Raw genomic sequence first — 19,855 nt, forward strand, 5'->3', positions numbered from 1 at the left:
CAGAGTAAGTTTATGTGGACGAAAGCTGAGAAGTATTTACTTTAGGTATGTCTGTATTTACACATACAAATACTAATTCCCATGAAAACTAAAACGTTGGAAGTTCCAGAAGCCTTCCCTGTCCACGATGGAGGTGTGAGGCAGGCTGTGGGCATAGCCATTCCCTGCAGATTAGGGAGCGAACGCAAACGAGTGTTCCTTAAGGCAAACAAAACAATTGTTGCTTATTTCTGTGCTCTCCCCTCATTTGTTAGCTTCGGATAAGGAAGTGTCCCATTTCTTTTCTCGAAATTCAACATTCCACTGCTGGGACAAATCCCCGTTTTCCAAAACACCGATGACGTACGCGGGGTAGGTTCTCGCCTCCGCCGCCGCGAGGGGGGCGCACGCAGGACCTCGGCCGCCGCCCCGGCGCGCCGTCGTTGCCCGGCAACACCTCCGCCCTACCGGCCGAGCACGTGATGCGCGCGTCACGTGACGGGCCTCGGCGTCCTCCAGCCCCGGCGTGTAAATAGGCCCGAGGGGCTGGAGCTGCGGCCTTGCCGCGTCTGCGTCTCCCGCTGGTTCCCGGCGGCCCCGGCGGCCCGGCCGCGAGCGCAGCGCCCGTCCGAGGTAATCGTGCCGGCCGACCCTGCGCAGCGCCCGGCGCCGGGCCCCGCGCCGCGCACCTGCTGTCCCCGCAGCGCCCCAGCGCCGCGGAGCCCCTGCCGGGGGTGTGGCCGCGCCGGGAGGTCGGCGACAGGTGGGCCGGCGGGGCTCCAGGCTGCCCTGGGGCCGCACCGAGCCGGGGCGCCGGGCCGTCGCGCGCCCAGGGCCCTGGTGGGCAGCCCGGGAGTCCCTGTGAAGTCCAGCCCGAGGTCCTGAGACCTTGGACCAGCCAGCCCGCCCCTGGATGCGTTCCCTGACCCGCAGACACAGAATGAAAGTGGCTGCGCCTCCCTCTGACGTGCGGACCCGAGACCTGCGCACGTAGGAAGCTGCACGGGGACGGCTTAGGTAGACCGTTTCCTTGCTACGCTTTGTTTCTCGTTAAATCTCCCACCGACAGTACGTGGGTTCTTGTTCACCTGGCTGAAGTTTTTAATGAAAACTTAAAGTCACAATGGTTTATGTTATTTAAAAAAAATGTAACGGAACCTTCTTTCTTAAAACCGTATTTGGAAACCCAGTTTTTAAAATGATAAAAAGAAACCTTTCTCTGTCTCGGAACACAGATTGAGAAGAGCCGTTACGGAGTTGAGGAAATGTTTTGTGTTTGTGTTAATTTGATGGGATTCGGAAGATACATCCTTGGCCTGTGTGCTTTCACTTTTCCTTTGATGTTGTTAGAGTGACTGTCCTGCAGTTAGACAGTTCATGTTTCTCACATATCCTGGGAAAAGGCCCCGCATTTTCCAGGGAAGGTTTTTCTCTTCCATGTTCTCTTGCACCCCAGGCCCACGGGGAATAATTGGGAGACCTCATGCTCAGTGCTGGTTTAGTTGCTCAGGCACAAAACGGAAGTGGAAGACTTTTTGCAAGAGTTGCTGAGATCGTAGGAACTGTGAGAATAAATGTTCATCGTTTTAAACCAGAGTTTTGGGGTAATTTGTTATGCACAATAAATTAATACATGGGCGGCAACAACGCATTATGTATTGTTTTAAATTTTGGTGTTGTGTAAAACTGTCATTGACTCTCTAACCCATCATTTTGTTAAACACAATTTATGACTAGTAGGTAATAGTATATTCTGGAAGTATGCTCTAAATTATTGGGCTGAGCATTATGTTTAGAATAGTTTAAATTTGCTTTCATTTTTAAAAGTGGTAATCTCTGTGATGCATTATGAATAGCAACCAGGACAGGCCATTTTTTATATTGTCATGATCTGGTAGCTGTTTTATACTTAAAGTTATAGACGGTATTATATCTGAGGCAGATTTATTTGATTATTTATGACTTTAACAAAGGCACTCAAAAATAATTATTGGGGAAAAACTGCAGTTCCCTAGGAGGTAACCTCTTCTTACTAGAACCATAAGTAAGGAAGTTAAGATTTTTGTTCTTTTCCTCTGAATATTTCTGTATTTCAATTGAAGAAAGAGTGTATGACCATGGAATATGGATAAGGGATACACAGTGAGTTGTGAAATTTGATTTTAAACATGAAGACATGTTTTAAAAGTTTGAAAGGATTCTCCGTCTTTTATTTTACTTTTTCAAAATGCAAAAGGTGTATATTTATTAGTTACAAAAATTAACATATAAAAATACCTGAAATACTATTTGAAAAAATCAGATCATAGAAATTTTCTCCTACAAGTTTTATAGTTTCAGTTTTTATATTTAGGTCTATGACCTATTTTTAGGGGTTGCTAGGGTGTGTGGTGTGGGGTATGGGTAGGTTCATTATTTTCCTTTTTGGATACACAATATTTTTGATGGTATTTGTTGAAGATTATCCTTTCCCTTTTGAATTTCTTATCCTTTGCCTGTTGAATTGCCTTGGTATTTTTGTTAGAAATCTACTCATGATATTTGTGTGGGTCTGTTTTTAGACTCCCTCGCCTATAGATTTATATGTCTCTCCATATGTCATACCATACTGTCTTTCTTACTGTAGCTTTATGTATGGTTTGAAATTGGTTGGTATAAATCCTCCAACTTTGTTCCTTACTTTCAAAGGTTCTGTGCATTTTAATAAATATTTTAAAATCAGCTTTTTAGTTTCAAAAACTTCTTGGAATTTTAATTGGGATTGCCTTGAGTCACTAGATCAGTTTGTGGGCAATTGCTATCCTAATATTGAACCTTTGAATCCATGAATGAGGTATGTATATCTCTCCAATTTTTTTTTTTTTACCCTTACCTGAGGACATCTTTATTTATTTTTACAGAGGGAAAGAGCGAGGGAGGAGGGAGGAGGGAGAGGGAGGAGGGAGAGGGAGGAGAGAGAGAGAGAGAGAGAGAGGAGAGAGAGGAGAGAGAGAGAGAGAGAGAGAGAGAGAGAGAGAGAGAGAGAGAGAGAGACACACAGACAGACTACATCGTTTGGTTGCTTCCCGCACTTGTCCTGCCTGGGGATTGATCCCACAGCCTAGGTATGTGCCCTGACCGGGAATCAAACCTGAAACCTTTTTGATGTTTGATGTAGGGGATGATGGTCTAACCAATGACCCACCCAGCCAGAGCTCTAATTTCTTGCAAAATGTTTTTTTTAGTTTTATAGTATTCAGGCCATGTGCATATTTTATCAAATTTATTTCTTCATTTTTTTAATATTTAGATTTTATTATAAAAGGGATTAAAAATCCTTTTCCACGTGTTCCTTGCTAATATGTAGAAATTCAGTTGGTTTTGTATATTACCTTTATATCTTGTAGCCATTTTAAATTCACTTATTCTAGTATTCTTTTGCTTAGGGTTTTAGAATTTTCCATACCTACAATCATTGAAAAGACAGTTTTACTTCTTCCTTTTCAATCAGTATACAGTATCTTCCTTATCTTCTTTCTCTCTTTCTCCCTCCCTCACCCTCTTTCCCTCTTTCTTACTCCCTCCCTCCCTCCTTCCCTCCTTACTTCCTTTTCTCTCCTTCCTCTTTCTCTTTTTGTTTTCTTTCTTTTCCTTATTGCACTGTGTAGGTCCTGAAATTCAGTATTATGATAGAAGTGATAAGCATACATCCTCATTTTGTTCCCACTCTGAAGGGGAAAGTATTCGGTCTTAATACTTGATACAAAAAGCACTAACAATACTTTTTTTTGTTGTTTGTTTTAAATTCAAATTCTTTATTGTTTAAAGTATTACATGAGTCTCCTTTCCCCCCCATTGACCTCTCCCTGGCCGCTCCCACCGCCCAATACGGTTTTTTAAAAATGTTAAGTTAAACTTAATAAAAATTAAGACACTGTTAAGAAAAAGAAAAGAGATGCTACTAATTGGGAGCAAATACTTGCAATTCATATATCTGACAAAGGACTTTTATCCAGTGAATATAAAGAACCTCTATAAATCATTAATAAGAAGGCAGACAACTCAATTTACAATATTGGTAAAGAGATTTGGGTAGATACTTCACAAAAGAAGATATTTGTGTTTCCAGTAGGTACATTTAAATTTTTCAACATATTTAGTTATTTACGGTAATGCAAATCAAAATTATAAACAACATTTAGCCTACAGGAATGGTTAAAATAGAAAAGACTAACAATATCAAGTGTTGATGAGGATATAGAACAGTAGGAACTTAACATAAGTTGTTAGTAGGAACGTATAATGATACAGGCACGTTGGAAAAAGTTCTGATTAACTTTTACTTACACTTATTCTATGACCCAGAAATTCCACCCCTGGTTATAAAATAAAAACTTGCATTACAAATGATTTATGCCCCAGTGATCAGAGATCAAACATGGCAATAGCTCAAATGTCTGTCAATAAGTACACAAAGAAATATTACCAAGCAGTAAAAAAGAAACTTCTGATAATGTCACAGCATGACATTAGCAAACATGCTGAGCAAAAGAAGCGGACACAAAAGAATATGTACTATATAATTTCATTCATATTTGTGCTAGAGCCCCAAACCCCCCAAAACACCTAATCTATATAATAAAGGCCTAAGCAACTGTTATGGCGGAATGACCAGAACGACCCATCGCTATGATGCACACTGACCACCAGGGGCAGACGCTGAACGCAGGAGCTGCCCTCTGGTAGTCAGTGCACTCCCACAGGGGAAGCACCGCTCAGCCAAAAGCCGGGCTCATGGCTGGCAAGCGTAGCAGCAGTGGTGGGAGCCTCTCCTGCCTCTGTGGCAGCGCTAAGGAGCAGGGAGCTGAGCAGTAAGGAGCAGCAAGCAGTCGGGCAGTAAGAAGTGAGGGGTCCCAGACTACCAGAGGGATGTCCGACTGCTGGCTTAGGCCTGCTCCCCGCGGGTGGACACCCCCCGAGGGGTCCCGGACTATGAGAGGGTGCAGGCCATGCTGAGGGAATGCCCCTCCAGTGCACGAATTTTGTGCACCGGGCCTTGAGCCAGTAATAAAGCAGATTAGTGGTTGACTGGGATCAGAGGTGGCGGGGGAATTGACTGCAGAGGAATTTAAAAAAATTTTTTAAATTGATTTTATTGGGGTGACAATAAAATTTTATAGGTTTCAAGTGTACAATTCTATAATACATCATCTATATATTATATTGTGTGTTTACCAAACAAAGTAAAGTCTGCATCCATCACCACTTATTTCTCCTTTACCCTCTTCTACCTCCCCTTTCCATCTGGTAATCAGCATACTGTTGTTGGTGTTTGTGAGTTGGTTGTTGTTGTTTTGTTTAATCACTTCACCTTTTTCACCCAGTCCTTAGTACCCCTGCTCTCTGACCAGCTGTCAGTCTGTTCTCTGTATCTATGAGTCCGTTTCTATTTTAGTTTATTTTGTTCATTAGATACCACATGTAAGTGAAATCATGGAATTTCTCATTCTCTCACTGGTTGATTTTACTTAGCATATTACTCTCCATGTCCATCCATGCTGTCATCAAAGGTAAGTTTTTCTTTTTTATGGCCAAGTAGTATTCCATTGTATAAATGTACCAGAGCTTTTATGTCTTCTCATCTACTGATGAATACTTGGGCTGCTTCTAGATCTTGGCTATCTATTTATATAAAAAGCCCGTGGCCCTAATGCCGTAACGACCAAAGACTGGTGTGACGGGAGGGGCAGTGAGCGTGCGAGGCATGCGTGGGTGGGCAGGGCTGTGAGCGTGATGGGGCGGCAGGTGGGGCGCGCGCAGGTGGGCAGGACTGCAAGTGCGGCGAGGCGCACGTGGGTGGGCGGGGCCACGTGATTTTGGGCACTGGGCTTCTATAAATAACCTTGCAGTGAACAAAGTGGTGCATATGTGCTTTCAAATTAGTGTTTCAGGTTTCTTCAAATATATACCCAGAAGTGGAATTGCTGGGTCATAAGGCTGTGAGTGTGTCATATATGATCTTTATTATGTTCAGGTATGATCCCTCTGTTCCAAGGTGCTGAGAGTTTTTATCATAAATAAGAGGCCCAGTGCATGGATTCGTGCACATTGAAAGGAAATGGTGGCCACCAGGGCAGGACTGGGGGAGATAGGCCGGACATGTCCTGGACCCAACCTCCTGCGGTCCCTCCCTGGCCAGCCACACCTGAGGTGGTGCTGGGGCTCAAAGGGTGTCTGCAGAGTGAGTGGGGTCCCTCTGGCCTGGCTTGCAGGGATCGAAGGGATCCTGGAGTACAAGAGGGCACTCTGCAAAGTTGCTGTTGCTCAGCAACTCCAGTTAGAGTATTTGCCCCCTCGTGATCAGTGCGCATCATAGTTACCGGCCAGTTGGCCGGTCGGCCGGTCACTTAGCCTTTTATATATATACTAGAGGCCCGGTGCACAAAAATTTGTGCACTCGGGGGTGGGGGGGTCCCTCAGCCCGGCCTGTGCCCTCTCGCATTCTGGGATCCCTCAGGGAATGACCACCTGCTGGCTTAGGCCTGCTCTCCAGGGGATTGGGCCTAAGATGGCAATCAGACATCCCTCTGGCAGCCTGGCAGCCCTCGGGGGAATGTCCACTTGCCAGCGGGGAGCAGGCCTACACTGCAGTCGGACATCCTTAGCGCTGCTGAGGAGGCAGGAGAGGCTCCCACCACGACCGCTGTACTGGCAGCCGGCAGCCTGGCTTGTGGTTGAGCAGAGCTCCCCCACGTGGGAGCACACTGACCACCAGAGTGCAGCTCCTGCATTGAGCGTCTGCCCCCTGGTGGTCAGTGTGTGTCATAGTGACCAATCATTCCCAGTCTTTCTGCTGTTAGGGTCAGTTTGCATATTACCCTTTTACTATATAGGATAGAGGCCTGGTGCACGGGTAGGGGCCAGCTGGTTTGCCCTGAAGGGTGTCCCGGATCAGGGTGGGGGTCGCGCTGGGGTGCCTGGCCAGCGACTGAAGCTCCCAGCCTCTCCTTTTTTTCTTTTTTTTATTCTGGGATTTATTTACCTTCTATAATTGAAATATTGTTGCTGTCACTGGCGCTCCCAGCTCTGAGGCCGCGGCCTGCTGAAAGCAGGTATCTGGGGTTTGTTTAGCTTCTATAATTGAAACAATGTTGCTTTTGGGCTCAGAGCCGGGTCACGGCAGGCGGGGAACCTTGGCTTCCTCCATCACTGGAGCAAGCAAGCCTCCTGCTCACTTCAGCTGAGTGGCTGCCGGCCACCATCTTTGTTGGCAGTTAATTTGCATATTGCCCTGATTAGCCAATGGGAAGCATAGCAGAGGTATGGTTAATTACCCTTTTTGTCTTTTATTAGATAGGATTAGTTGAAAAGTGGACCGGTCACCAGACGACCAGACACTTAGCATATTAGGCTTTTATTATATAGGACTAGAAGCCTTTTGCACGAAGATTCATGCAATAGGTCTTCCTTCCCCTGGCTGCTGGCACCAGTTTTCCTCTGGCACCCAGGACCCAGGCCTTTGAGGCTTGGCTTCTCTGCAGCCAAGCCTCTTCAGTCTTTAGTCTTCAGCTGGAGTGAGCATTCAGTCTTTGCTCTTTGTTGGGTTAATTTGCATAGTTCTGATTGGCTGGTGGGTGTAGTGGAGTGACACCAATTTGCATGTTTCTCTTTTATTAGTGTAGACTAGAGGCCCGGTGCACAATGTGCACTCGAGGGGGAGGGGGGGTCCCTCAGCCCAGCCTGTGCCCTCTCGCAGTCTGGGACTCCTCAGGAGATAATGACCTGCTGGCTTAGGCCTACTCCTGGGTGGCAGAGGGCAGGCCTAATCCCTAGGTGCAGCCCCTGGTCGGGCTCAGAGCAGGGCTGATTGGGAAGTTGGGGCGCCACCCCCTCTCATGCACAGAGCAGGGCGGATCAGGGGGTTGGGGTGCCGCCCTCTATCACCCACAGAGCAGGGCCGATCAGGGGGTTGGGGCGCCGCCACTGTCACACTCAGGGCAGGGCCGATGGGGAGGTTATGGCTCTACCCCATCACACACAGAGCAGGGCCCGTGGAGGGGGGGTTGCGGCGCCACCCTCTATCACCCACAGAGCAGGGCCGATTGGGGAGTTGGGGCACCGCCCCCTGTCATGCACAGAGCAGGGTGGATTGGAAGGTTGCGATGCCACCCCCTGTCACACAGAGTAGGGCCTATCGGGGTTGGGGCGCCGCCCCCTGTCATGCACAGAGCAGGGTGGATTGGGAGGTTGCGATGCCACCCCCTGTCACGCACAGAGCAGGGCCCATCAGGGGGGTTGGGGCTCCGTACCGTCACACACAGAGCAGGGCCGATCAGGGGGTTGGGGAGCTACCCCTGTCACGCACAGAATAGGGCTGATAGGGGAGTTGGGGCACCGCCTCCTGTCAGAGCAGGGTGGATCAGGGGGTTAGGGCGCCACCCCCTGTCACCCACAGAGCAGGGCCGATCAGGGGGTTGGGGCACTCCCCCCTGTCACACTCAGGGCAGGGCCGATGGGGAGGTTGCGGCTCCACCCCGTCACACACAGAGCAGGGCCTTCCAGGGGTTTGGGGAGCTCCCCCCATCAGGCACAGAGCAGGGCTGATCAGGGGGTTGGGGCGCCTTCCCCTGTCACGAACAGAGCAGGGCGGATAGGGAGGTTGTGGCCCCGCCCCCTGTCACACACAGAGCTGCAGGGCGATCAGGGGGTTTGGGCGCTGCCCCCTGTCACTCTGCTCCAGGGGCCAGGAGGCCTCGTGGCTCCGCTGATCCCAGTGCTGGGAGGCCTCGCGGCTCGGCTTGACACAGGGGCAGTGAGGCCTCGCTGCTCAGCTGATCCTGGTGCTGGGAGGCCTCGTGGCTCCGCTTGACACGGGCAGTGAGGCCTCGCTGCTCCGCTGATCCCGGTGCTGGGAGGCCTTGTGGCTCCGCTTGACACAGGGGCAGTGAGGCCTCGCTGCTCCGCTGATCCTGGTGCTGGAAGGCCTCACTGCTCCTCTGATCCCGGTGCTGGGAGGCTCTGCTGATCCTGGTGCCAGGAGGCCTCGCGGCTCCGCTGATCCCGGTGCTGGGAGGCTCTGCTGATCCTGGTGCCAGGAGGCCTCGCGGCTCTGCTGATCCCGGTGCCGGGAGGCATATTACCCTTTTACTATATAGGATAGAGGCCTGATGCATGGGTGGAGGCTGGTTGGTTTGCCCTGAAGGGTGTTCTGGATCAGGGTGGGGGTCCCGCTTGGGTGCCTAGCCAGCCTGGATGAGGGGATGATGGCTGTTTGCAGCTGGTCACACCCCCTTCAGGGTGGGGGTCCCCACTGGGGTGCCTGGCCAGCCTGGATGAGGGGATGATGGCTGTTTGCAGCTGGTCACACCCCCTTCAGGGTGTGGCTCCACTAATCCCAGTGCCGGGAGGCGTTGCGGCTCTGCTGATCCCGGGGTGTGAGGCCTTATGGCTCCTCTGATCCCGGGTTCGGGAAGCCTTGCGGCTCCACTGATCCCGGTGCTGGGAGGCATATTACCCTTTTACTATATAGGATAGAGGCCTGGTGCATGGGTGGGGGCCAGCTGGTTTGCCCTGAAGGGTGTTCTGGATCAGGGTGGAGGTCCCGCTTGGGTGCCTGGCCAGCCTGGATGAGGGGATGATGGCTGTTTGCAGCTGGTTACACCCCCTTCAGGGTGGGGGTACCCACTGGGGTGCCTGGCCAGTCTGGGTGAGGGGCTGAGGGCCGTTTTCAGGCTGGCAGGTGACTGAAGCTTCCAACCTCTCCTTTTTTCTTTTTTTTTTTATTCTGGGATTTATTTACCTTCTATGGCTGTCACTGGAACTGAGAGCCAGCTTTAGCTCTGAGGCTCGGCTCCAGCTCTGAGACCTCGGCTGCTGAAAGCAGGAACCTGGGTTTGTTTGGCTTCTATAATTGAAACACTGTTGCAACTCCAGCTCAGCTGGCTGGCTGAAAGCATGGGGTTTGTTTAGGTTCTATAATTGCAACATTGTTTCTTAGAGTGCAAGCTCAGAGCCCAGCAGTGACATGCGGGGAACCTTGACTTCCTCCTTCACTGGAACAAGCAAGCCTCCTGTTCGCTTCAGCTGCCTGGCTGCCGGCCGCCATCTTGGTTGGAAGTTAATTTGCATATCGCCCTGATTAGCCAATGGGAAGCGTGTCGGAGGTATGGTTAATTACCATGTTTGTCTATTATTAGATAGGATATTAGATATTAGACTAGAGGCCTGGTGCATGGACTCATGCACCGGTGGGGTCCCTTGGCCTGGCCTGTACGCTCTCACAATCCGGGATCCTCAGTGGATGTTGGAGAGCGGTTTCAGCCTGATCCCTGCAGGCCAGGCTGAGGGACCCCACCAGTGCATGAATCCATGCACTGGGCCTCTGACATCCCCTGAGGGTTCCCAGATTGTGAGAGGGCGCAGGCCAGACCTAGGGCCTCCACCAGTTAATCTCTTCCCACCTTCCTCCCTCCCCCCTTTCCTCTGAGATTTATCAGTCTGTTCCATGTTTCCATGCCTGTGGTTTCTGCTTCTGTGTTGAGCGTCTGCCCCCTGGAGGTCAGTGTGCATCATAGCTACTAGCCAGTCAGCTGTTCGGCTGTTCGACTGGTCGTTTGGGCTTTTATATATATAGAATGGGTGCTGGATTTTGTCAAGTGCTTTTTTTCTGCATTTATTGATAGGATCATGTGATTTTTTTATCTTTCATTTTGTTTATATGATGTATCACATTTATTGATTTGTAAGTATTGTACCAACCTTGTATCCCTGGAATAAATCCCACCTGATTATGGTGTATGATCTTTTTAATGTATTGCTGCATCCAGTTTGCTAATATTTTGTTGAGGATTTTAGGATGTATATGTTCATTATGGATATTGGCCTATGATTTTTTTTTTTTTTTTGTAGTGTCTTTCTTTATCTGGTTTTGGAATTAGGATAATGCTGGCCTTGTGAAAAGAGTTTTGAAGTCTTCCCTTCTCTTGAATTTTTTGGACTAGTTTCAGAAGGATAGGTGTTAGTTCTTTTTTGAATGATTGATAAAGTTCACAAATGTGAAGCCATCCAGTCCAGGACTTTTGTTTACTGGGAATTGTTGTTTTTTTTCTGTTTTTTTTTTTTTTTTAAATTACTGCTTCTATTTCATCATTTGTGATTACTCTATTTAGATTTTCTAATTCTTCCTGCTTCAGTTTTGGAAGATTGTATGTATCTATGAATTTATCCATTTCACCCACATTTTCCGATTTATTGACATACAGTTGTTCATAGTATTTTCTTACACTCATTTGTATTTCTGTGGTATCAGCTGTTACTCCTCTTTCATTTCTGCCTTTATTTAATTGGGTCCTCTCTCTTTTTTTGATGAATCTGGTTAAAGGTTTGTCAATCTTGTTTGTCTTTTTAAAGAACTGGCTCAAGGTTTCATTGATCTTTCATATTGTATGGTTTTTATTTTTATTTTTAGTTTCTCTGTCATTTTCTCATCTTAATTATATCTTTCCTTCTACTTAGTCTGGGCTTTGTTTGTTTTTCTTTTTCTAGTTCTTTTAGATGTAGGGTTAGATTGTATACTTGAAATTTTTCTTGCTTCTTGAAGTAGGGCTGTAATGCTATGAACTTCCGTATCAGGACTGCTTTAGCTGTGTCCTATATATTTTGGGTCACTGTGTGTTCATTTTCATTTGTTTCCAGGTAATTTGATTTTTACTTTTTTCCCCCTCATTGTTAACCCATTCATTGTTTAATAGCATGTTTTTGAGCCTCCACATGTTTGAATAATTTATTTTTTTAAATTGTAATTGATTTATAGTTTCATACAATTGTGGTTAGAGAAGATGCTTGATATGATTACAGTCTTCTTGAATTTCTTAAGACTTAGTTTGTGTCCTAACATGTGGTCTGTCTTTGAGAATGTTCTATGTGCACTTGAGAAGAATGTAGTCTTTTGCTTTGGGATGAAGTGCTCTGTAAATATCAATTAAATCCATCCCATCCACTGTGTCATTTAAGGTCACTGCTGCCTTGTTGATTTATTGTCTGGAATATCTATCCATTGATGTCAATGGGGTATTAAAACTCCCTACTGTGTCTGTATTGCTGTTGAGATCGTCTTTAATTTTTTTATAGATTTTTAAAATATACTTAGGTTCTCCTATGTTGGGTGCATATATGTTGATTGCTCTATAATTCAGCTGTAAATCTGATTTGGTGGTGGGCGCAGGTAAGTGTAGCTTCCACATGTTCTGCAGCCGTCTTGGAATCCCTACTTTATTATTCTGAAGGTGTGTATTATTGCTTGGTGTGGTATTTTGTTCATGGCACACAATCTTATGTGGGAAAAGCCTTTGGGAAGTGATTGACACCATGGAACTATTTGGCTAATGTTTTTCAAGAAGCTCCAGGCCATAAATGAATTCCTTCTCTGCTACTCCCAGAAGGATTAGATTGAATTCAGGGTAGTTGATGTGGAAGGTGATACTTTAATACTATAACTTGGTTTTTAAGTTACAATGACTTTATTTTATGCTAGGAGGGCACATACTGGAAATCTTTAAATTTATCTTGACTTCTTAAAACTTTACTTTTTTTTGTAGAAAGGCTAACTTTTATATTATATCAAAGCACTAAAATTTTGAGGAACTACTGGGAATCTTAAGTTTGTTAATTTGGTTGTGATAATGTTAGGAATGTTCTAGTACTTATCCAGGTGGCATAGTGATTAAGGATATAGGCTTTGGAGCCAGCTTCAACGCTTACTGTGTGACCCCAGGCCTGGGATTCTTCATCCAGACAGTGGGGATGGTAACAATTACACTGTTTCATAGAGTGGTTGTGATCATGTGAGTTTCGTTTCTAATATGTTACTGAAAATATGTGTCTGTTTTATCATAAGACTTAAAAAATTATGTCAATTCTGTTACTTATGCAGCATCTTATATAACTTGGTATAGTTCTGAGGGTATTAGACTTAAGAGTTAGGAAACCTGAGTTTCACTCCCTACTTTCTTTATGAGTAGCTGCTTGACCTCTAACAAGCAGCCTAGCTTCCTCTTTCTCTGCCTGACTTAGCTCATTTGTAAAATTGAGGTTGGGTTTGAAGTGGTTCATCTCTAAGATTCATTTTAGTTCTTTTATGAATCATAATTGAGCTAAGACACAATTCATGAGGAGAGCATATTTTACAACCCAGGGAAGAAAAAGGCTTGGTGTGTGGAGGGTAAGATTGAGAATAATTAGAGTTGTCTTGCTTCTAATATATGGCGAAATAAACAATAATGTATTGACTTAGCATAATGAACACATTTCTAATACTTGCTACTGTCCAACACAGAAATGGGCCACCATTTCTGTGCTGTATGCTTCCTAACACTGAAAGGACAAAGGCCAAGGTCATACTGGCAATGATGCTTCAGAGTCAGGTCCAAATTATTTAAGCCTTAGCTAGGGATGGGTGCTGGATATCTTCTCTAACCTTCTGGCCTCCCATGGGTGGAAATCATGACATGATAAAGTTATTAAAGTAATCAAGAAAAAAACCATATTGCATTGTGGTTACTAACTTTAAATGAATTATAATGATGATAATTCATATATTAAATTCTTTTTGTATCTGTAATTTTTTTGAAGTGCAGACTAAATACACTGTTCTGAGTTTTGAAAATGTTGCTCTTAAGTCTTATTTAGTTTTTGATGATTTATCTGGGAAAAGCAACACTGTTATTTTCATTGTTTTGAGTGATCTTTCAATGCTTGCCACTTTTAAGCAAAGCTGGGAACTGTGAGTTTGGGTTCTTAGGTCTTGTAGAGATATGCAACTGAATGTGTCATTGACTGTGTGGGTGCATTGCCAACTGCTCTGGAGATGTTTACCAGTCTGGGCAGTTTTGATAATATTATCTTCGTATAGGGTCTGCTGTGAAGCAGTCTTTGAAGAAATATATGTGGGGTGCAAACCCTTGAGGGAAAAGGTATTCTTATTACTTTTATTAAATTATAATGCTTCTCCCCCCCCCCCCCAGTTTGTGTGTGTGTGTGTGTGTGTGTGTGTGTGTGTGTGTGTATTTCCTAAACGATCTCAGGCCTCCTTTACCCACTGGGTGCCCTGTTCCTGATGAGTTGGGATTAGACTCCAGTGAACCAGGGGATAAATCAGTTGATGGCAGGCTTCTCAACCTTAGCACTGCTGACATTTGGTAATGGATAATTCTTTGCTGTGGGGCTGTCCTGTGCATTGTAGTATGTTTGGTAGCATCCCTGGTCTCTTCCTACTAGTGCCAGTAGCACCTCCCCCCCAGTTATGCCAACCAAAGATAGCCCCAAGACATAGCCAAAAGTCCCCTGGGCAGCAAAATCACCCAAGCTGAGAACCACGGACTTACGGATGCCTCTCCGCCAGCCCTCTGCCACAGTTGTGGTCATTCTACTCTCTGGTTTCTCCATGTTGCCAGCCCAGCTCACAGCCTCCTCCCCCTGATTGTGCTCTGCTCAGCTAATGAGGTGGAAAGTTGCCAACAGGAAGGTGGAATCAGTGGGGAATAGGGCAGAGCTGGAGTCAGGTGTGACCTTGGTAGTGGCTGAGCACTGCAACACACAGATGGGTGTGTATTTTTGGTGGCAGCTAATGATTAGACTTGAATGTACTTTGACATGAAAGTGAGCTGACAGAGTGACACCGGTGGTCCTAGCACACAAAACAGGTATGTGGCATCTGCATGTTGTCTGAAGCCTGCTGGGAGTCGGGTTTGGAAAGAAAGATACATGGATGTTTTCTCCGTAGTATTTTTTACTTGAATGGGTAAGGAAACAGAAACTGCTTCTTGGTTAACTTCCGTGTTCAATTTAGATTTCAGTTTTGAGGTGACTTTAGTAGATAGAGTCAATATTTTTTTTACATGAATGAAATGACGTGGGAGAATTTGTAAATATAAAGTGGCAAATATTTAAATAGTGCAACTGGGGATGATGCCATAACCTAAGAAACGCTCAGAGTGCTCAGGGCGTGAGGCAGGTAACTGGGCTTGATACACCGTGTGAGGAACGGTGGGGCTGGTGGTGACGGATGGCATGGAGATCTCGTAGGTAAACTCAAGACTTGGAGCAGGTGTTCACAGGCTCTGTTAATATTCATTTTCAAACAATCAGTAAGTTTGTCATTAGTACTTTTATACTGGGATTTATACATTTTTTTAAACCTAGTCACAGTCATCCTGAATGCTGTTTATTTTATAAACCTTACTCTCTTAACATTTATTGCATAACACTTCCCACTTCAATTACTTAGTGACTGCATACTGCATTTTATGTTATATTCTAATTTACTTAACCCTTTTCCTATTGCTTAATGTAGAACTTATTTTAAAGAATTTTGCTACTGTAAATATCCTTTGATGGATATATTTGGCAATACATTTTAATCCATAGTTCAGACAATTTCTTTCAGATAGTGTCCTGAACTAGAGTCAGTGGGTGAGATGGTGTGGATATTTTTTTAAAATTAAATTTGTTGGGCTGACATTAGTTAATAAAATTATATAGGTTTCAAATGTGCAATTTTATAATACATTATCAGTTTTTGCATTGTGTGTTTACCACCCAGAAGTCAAAACTAGGAAAGTTGACACCTTTACCCTTTATTTTTAAGGCTCTTGATTCCTGTTACTAAACTGCTCTACTGAAAAGTTCTAGGTAACACTTTTATTAGCAGAGTGTTGAGTGACCCTTTTAGGACATTTTTGCCACAGTTGGGTGCTAGTAAAAAAAAAAAAGAACGGATTTAACAGGGGTAAAACATCTAATTTTTGTCTTTCTTTCCCTGTTTACGTCATTGGTGAAGTTGATTTTTGTTGTTTTCCTTTAAAACCTCATTAGTTTCTTTTGTAAATTGGCTCTGCATGTCTTTTCCCCCTTAATTTTTGGGGGTTTTACTGTTTATTTTTTTCTGATTCTTTTGTACAGTTTATATATACATACTTTGTTTTTATGTTCAGTTTATTATTATTATTATTATTTATTTTTAAATATATTTTATTGATTGTTTACAGAGAGGAAGGGAGAGGGTTAGAGAGTTAGAAACATCGATGAGAGAGAAACATCGATCAGCTGCCTCCTGCACACTCCCTACTGGGTATGTGCCCGCAACCAAGGTACATGCCCTTGACTGGAATCGAACTCGGGACCCTGGAGTCCGCAGGCCGATGCTCCATCCACTGAGCCAAACCGGTTAGGGCTATTATTTTTTAATTAAGCTTAACATTCAGTATTATTATATATTAGTTTAGGTGTGCAGCATAGAGGTTAGACAGTCATGTATTTTACAGTGTTCCCCCTGATATTTCTAGTTCCCACCTGGACTGTTCATACTTATTACTGTATTATTGACTATATTCCCTATGCTTTACTTTATACTTTATATCCTCATGACTATTTTGTAACTACCAATTTGTACTTCTTAATCCATTCATGTTTTTGCCAAACCCCCCTGCCCCTCTGGCAACTGTCAGTCTGTTCTCTGATTTATGGATCTGTTTCAACTTTGTGTGTTTATTTATTTTGTTCTTTAGATTTCACATATAAAAAATCGCATGGTATTTGTCTTTATCTATCTGGCTTATTTCATTTAGCATAATACCCTTTAGGTCTAATCACACTGTGGCAATTGGTAAGATTTAATTCTTTTTTTATGGCCAAGTAATATTCTGTTGTATATATGTACTACATTTTTATCCACTTGTCTATTAATGGGTACTTGAGCTGCTTCCATATCTTAGCTATCTATCTATCTATCTATCTATATAAAAGCCAAGCGACTGGAATGCTGGAATGTCCAGAATGACTGGAACAACTGTTTGGTATGATACGCACTACGGCTGGCCAACTGTCCCAATGGGGAGATGGCCCTTCCCCCATGGCCAGCCCAGCCCCCGATTGGCTCCCCCATCCCTATTGGGGGCAGGGCCAGCCGGCCAACCGCCCATGGCCCTTCCCCCTGGCTGCAGCCCCTCCGCCAGGCCAGCATGACCACCAATTGGCTCCCCCATCCCGATTGGGAGCAGGGTTGGCCAGCCAACCTCCTGTGGCCCCCCACTGCTGGCCCTGCCCCTGATTGTCCCCCCATTGGGGGCGGGGTTGGCCGACCTCCCGCAGCACCCTCCTGGCCGGCCTGGCCTTGATCAGCCCCCATCGGGGTGGGCCGGCCGGACCCCACCCGTGCAAAATTTGTGCACCAGGCCTCTAGTCCTATATAATAAAAGGCTAATATGCAAATTGTCCCCTTGAACGGAAGTTTGACTGGGAGTTCAACCAAGAGTTCGACCAGGGGGCAGGGCCAGCTGGCCAACTGCCCACAGCCCCTCCCCTCAGACAGCCCAGCCCGATCGTCCCAATCGAGGTGGGCTGGCCGGACCCCATCTGTGCATGAATTTGTGCACCGGGCCTCTAGTTGTAAATAATGCTGCAATGACCATAGGGAGCATATACTTTTTTGAATTAGTGTTTCAGGTTTCTTTGGATATATACCCAGAAGTTGAATCATTGGGTCAAAAGGCAGTTCCATATTTAATTTTTTGTGGAAACTCTATACTCTCTTCCACAGTGGCTGCACCAATCTGCATTTCTAGCAACAGTTCATGAGGGTTCCCTTTCCCCCCATATCCTTGCCAAACCTTGATGTTTGTAGATACATTGATGATAGCCATTCTGACAGGTGTGAGGTGCTATCTCACTGTGGTTTTAATAGGCATTTCTCTGTGATTGGTGTTTTCAAATGCTTATTGGCCATCTGCATGTCTGCTTTAGAGAAGTGCCCATTCAGGTCCTCTGACCACCTTTTAATTGAATTGTTTTTTTGGTGTTGAGTTGCATGAATTCTTTATAAATTTTGGATATTAACTCCTTATTGGATGTATCATTTGCAAATATCTTCTCCCATTCAATAGATTGTCTTTTCAATTTATTGATGGTTTTCTTTGCTGTGCAAAAAACATTTTAGTTTGATGTAGTCCCATTTTTTTGTGGCTGTTCCTTTGCCTGAAGAGATATAGCAGAACAAATATTGCTAAGAGAAATGTCAGAGATTTTTCTGCCTATGTTTTCTTCTAGGGATTTTATGCTTTCGAGTCTTACATTTAGTTTTTAATCCATTTTGCGTTTATTCTTGTATATGGTGTTAGAAGGTGGTCTAATTTCATTTTTTGCATGTATCTGTCCAATTTTCCCAGCACCACTGATTGAAGAGACTGTCTTTATCTGATTGTATGTTCTTGCTTCCTTTGTCATATACTAATTGACTGTATTTGTATGGGCTTATTTTTGAGCTTCTATTGTGTTCCATTACTCTGTGTGTGTTTTTATGCCAGTACCATAATGTTTTGATTTCTGTAGCCTTGAAGTATATATAGTTTGATATCTTGTAGTGTGATATCTCCAACTTTGTTTTTCTTACTCAAGATTGGTGTGGCTATTCGTGATCTTTTGTGGTTCCAAGTAAATTTTTGGATTATTTGTTGTAGTTCGGTGAAATAAGCCATTGGTATTTTGAGAGGAATTGCATTGAATTTAGAGATTGCTTTGTGTAGTATGGACATTTTAATGATGTTAATTCTTTTTATCCACAAGCATGGTATATTCTTCCATTTGTATCTTCTTCAGTTTCTTTTATATTATTTTTTTTTTTACTCCTTTTTCTCCTTGCCTCGTTTCCCTTACTATTTAAGTATATCTTAGTATATTAGCATATCTGAGGCATTTAAAAAATATATATTTTTATTGATTTCAGAGAGGAAGGGAGAGGGAGAGAGAGAATCAGAGAATCATTGATCGGCTGCCTCTTGCACACCCCCTACTGGAGATCGAGCCTGCAACCAGGGCATGTGCCCTGACTAGGTATTGAACTGTGACCTTCTGGTTCATAGGCCGATGCTCAACCATTGAGCCGTGCCAGTTGGGCAGTGAGGCATTTTTTAATATTAAGGAACAGGAACTCACTTAAGTGAATGTTTTAAAAAGTGTTTATTTTAAGGCCACAAGGAAACTGGAGCTGTAAAGCCATGAGGATCTGACACAAGTCTAGGGACCAGATACACGTAACGCTCGTTGCATCTCTGCTGTTCTCTTTCAGTCGGCTTCATTTTTCCCTTGAGCCAGAAGCCTTCTTCATCCTCTATGGTATCTTTTACTATTTCATATCTTCTGTTCATGGTTCTCAACTCTCTCTGACCTTGGCCTTGCTTATGAATCTTTGAGGATCTTCCTTCACTCCATGTATTCTTTCAACTTCAACTCCCTTTAATATGTGCCCAATTCCCAGTATGGATTCTGGCCCTGTGTGTCCAGATTTCACTTGCCAGCTCACCTAACTAGTCTCTCCCCAGCCAGAGTATTGGTTACCTGTGGGTCTGAGGGCTCTCTGTGTATTGGGGCAAGGAAGGCTCATGCAACCAAGACATGACTGACCATAGCCCTCCCTCAGCTGGGTGCCATGGTGCCATGTGTAGTTTATATCCTTCTAAGCTGTTTAGTATTCTTTTTTGAACCATGAACACTATAAAAATAAAAGCCCCCTACTTGCATGAAAGCAAGTTTGGGAAATTAAAAATTCCTATCCTGCTTATTCTTGTGTGAAAACTGTGATAAATGTAATGCACATTTGCAATTTTTTGTTGTTTCTGGGATTATAGCCAAGAAGGAAATGTAGATTTCTAGTCATATTAATGGAGGTTTTTATCTCAGAGATGTGATGTTCATATTTACTGAAATGTAAGAGCATTTGCAATGAACTGAAAACAATTTTTTTCTTTCTCCATTTTTTTCTTTATTGATTAAGGTATTACATACATGTCCTTATCCTCCATTGTCTCCCCATCCCCCACCCCCACTCATGCCCTCACTCCCCTGGTGT

General features: G+C 44.5%; 1 protein-coding gene across 7 annotated transcripts in view; it reads left to right on the forward strand.

The window, feature by feature from the left end:
• The first annotated feature begins 485 nt into the window (after window positions 1-485).
• MARCHF8 (membrane associated ring-CH-type finger 8) overlaps window positions 486-19,855 on the forward strand; it is a 116,031-nt gene continuing 96,661 nt past the window's right edge. Inside the window, exon 1 of one of the 7 annotated variants that reach the window (XM_036355877.1) lies at window positions 486-612. The gene's annotated coding sequence lies outside the window, so the exon portion shown is untranslated. Of the gene's footprint in view, window positions 613-871; window positions 997-14,194; window positions 14,658-14,684; window positions 14,756-15,076; window positions 15,102-19,855 lie in introns of those variants that run through there. The other 6 variants (XM_036355876.1, XM_036355883.1, XM_036355874.1 and 3 more) reach the window with 6 other exon arrangements.

The sequence above is a fragment of the Myotis myotis genome, unplaced genomic scaffold (genome assembly GCF_014108235.1).
Source record: "Myotis myotis isolate mMyoMyo1 unplaced genomic scaffold, mMyoMyo1.p scaffold_m19_p_24, whole genome shotgun sequence".
NCBI lineage: Eukaryota > Metazoa > Chordata > Mammalia > Chiroptera > Vespertilionidae > Myotis > Myotis myotis.